The following is a 3,194-nucleotide window of genomic DNA, read 5'->3' on the forward strand; positions in this document are numbered from 1 at the left end:
GCATGCGAGACATAGCGTCTGCTCTAACGTCCTTCCATACTCCATCCTTCTCATTCCTTCTTTCTCTCGAAACGATCCATTCATATATTAGGAGTTGGACGTAACAGATAGATAGAATTTTTATACCTAGACCGAGCATTCGATCTGGCATGAAGCTAACTAGTTGACAGAGAAACTGTGCGACAAAGAGCTATCGTTGTGTATGTTCCTCTCTTTTCCTCTAAAGCAACGGTGTCAACTCCTGATGACATCTCGATCATAACGCATATAATATTCTAAATAATGTCTTCAACTATATTTTATAAATATTTTTGTGGTTATTATGAAGTGTAAGAATAAATCTTAATCAGTTGTTAAATAGAGTACATTATTTACTTGGATAGGTTACTAAGACCTCGGTAGTCTAATGGCTTAGGAGGCTCGTACGGAATACAAGAGATCCGGATTCGACTCCCGGCCGAGGTAATAAATATTTTTACAATAAATTTAATTACAGTTTTTTCAGCATATTAACATCTTTGAAATATGATGCCTGTTTGAGCATCGAAATTATTAGAAATTAATTTAATTCGCGAGATTACTACAGTGGTTTAGTTGTGTTTATATAGTCCGGAAATTTTTCGGCGCGCAGTTTGTTAGACTACAAGTGTGGTATATATGTCAAGTACATATATAGCATATTTTAGTGCTTCAAAATTGAATTAATTAAGTATTTTATGATCTAGCTTCGACCGATATAAGATTCTAGTTTATCGATTGTGTTCTCACATGTACGGTCTAAAAATGAGATTATTATTGTTTAAGATTTTTGGTATTCTCAAATACGTTCCTATTCAAAGCTCACTACGTCTTTAAATATTATACTGAATAAAAATTGAATGAAAGCACCTTATAGTAGAGTTTGCCCTGCAAAATCGGTTTTTAAACTTTTTTTTACGTTAATTATTCGCTGAGTAATTACAGTTCGAATATGGGCAAAAATTTACCGAAAACAAGTGATCCCCTAATTTTTTTAACAGTGTATTTGCAAAATGAATAAATAAGTTGAGCTTGGACTCTCTTCAAAATAACAAAAACAACTAATTCAAGGCTAAGAGTCAGCGCGGAAGAGGGTGCACAATCGTTGTAATAGATATTAAAGAATTACTCCATAGATGCACTGAAGTCTTCTTTATTTAAAATCCTGTATGTTTCGATTCACTTTGGAGTCCTCTTCAGCATTCTCAAATCTCCTAACTATGTTCGTTTAGCGGTCTACCGAGGATGAGTCACTCACAAGTTGCCAAATTTGTAGTGGCTCCTCAGCAAACTTCAATCTTGTCAACTTCAATTTGAAATTGCTCGTGTTCAATTTAAAATTGCTCAATACACATATACGACACTCGAGACGCTTTAGTCGGAGAAACATCATTTTTATATAAAATAGCACAATAACTATTCTTTTGAGATAGTATTAAACTTCCAAAGCTTCATGACAAGGTTGAAGTTTGCTGAGAAGCCACTACAAATTTGGCAACTTGTGAGTGACTCATCCTCGGCAGACCGCTAAACCAACATAGTTAGGAGATTTGAGAATGCTGAAGAGGACTCCAAAGTGAGTCGAAACGTACAGGATTTTAAATAAAGAAGACTTCAGTACTATGGAGTAATTATTTCATATTTTTTATATTACAACGGTTGCACATCCCCTTCTGCGCTGACTCTCAGTAGCCTTGAATTAGTTGTCTTTATAATATTATATATACCTACAAGTTAATATTACATCATGGCCATCATGGCCGGCAACTTATCAAAATTCCGAGTGTGAAGTTTTGCTACCGGTCTCGGGGAGGGGGGGGGGCAAAAACTGTTACACATTGTATTTTACTTTTTTTTACTGAGAAGCATGTTTATTGCTGTTTACAACTGCAAACGTTGATCGACGAACTGCATTTGCGCATATAAATGTATTTACAAATTTATTTACAATTCAAATCTAAGGTTTCAGTGGTATCGCAATGAATGTGGAGGATTGCGAGGCTATTTAAGCGGCTTTGCCCCATCGTGGATCTTAAATATGTTTTCATTCTTCGTATAGTTGAAAACGAGCGCTCAGCAGTGCATGACGTTGCCGGGATTGTGAGCAAAATTCTAATTAATTTTGAATACTCACTTATCATTTCGCTCAATAGCAAATTTTTTTTTTAAAATGCCACATCTTTTAAAGTAGTTATTTTGACTTCTCTTTATTTGACAATATCAAGAAACATGTCGCGATGAAGCTTCAGTCTATCTTCCTCTAAGTCATTTTTATAAAAATTTATAATAGAAGTCGGATCACTGACTTCACCTATGATGAAATTTTCGCATATATTTAAAAATGCCGTTGTTTCGGGGTTGAATCTTTTGTTTAATGAAAAGATTAGTTGATCAGATATTTCATTAAAACTCTTTCGGTAGTATTCTTCAACAGATTTAAATACATGGACATCTGCGGTCTCGAGACGTTTCGGAGCTCTACGAGTGCGAAGCAATTTAGGTTCTTCTAAATTTAGTTCTTTTACGCCATTTGTCGTTTTTTTCCACAGGGAATCGAAACCAGATTGTCTCATTTCCACAATACACTCTAGTATAGCTTTCACTTCTTCATGTGATTTGCACAAATTTAAATCACTTTTTTGTAGTTGCACATTTATAATTTCAATTTTCTCTAATACTTAGATAGAAATTGAAACAACCTAACTCTCGTTGCGCGGACGTAGCTCGTCGGTGAATTCGGTCGGAAACGCGAGAGGTTCGTATCGGAGAAGGAAGGCACTTACAATAATATTACGCGTGCAGGTAATTTCGAAGTTAACATTTATTTAATCAAAAAGAAACGGACATGCACATAATACGTGTAATAAAAAACAATAAAAGAAAGAATTATGAACGCAAAATATAATGACGTAAAACGGACTATAATACACGCGGCTGGAAGTTGAACGCAATACAAAGATTAACGCAAAACGGCATATAATACACGCGGCTGGCATATGAACGCAGTACAACGCGAATCGGAATATAATATACGCGGCGGGAATATGAACGCAAGATAACGCGACTCGGAATATAATACACGCGGCTGGAATATGAACGCAGCGCGATGATAGCGCAGTGGCGCGCCCTAGTACTCTCACGGTGGAGCGTGATTCGCGGATGCGAGCGCGGCGCGG

The sequence above is a fragment of the Mycetomoellerius zeteki genome, unplaced genomic scaffold (genome assembly GCF_001594055.1).
Source record: "Mycetomoellerius zeteki isolate Tzet28-1 unplaced genomic scaffold, Tzet1.0 scaffold330, whole genome shotgun sequence".
In the NCBI taxonomy this organism is placed as follows: domain Eukaryota; kingdom Metazoa; phylum Arthropoda; class Insecta; order Hymenoptera; family Formicidae; genus Mycetomoellerius; species Mycetomoellerius zeteki.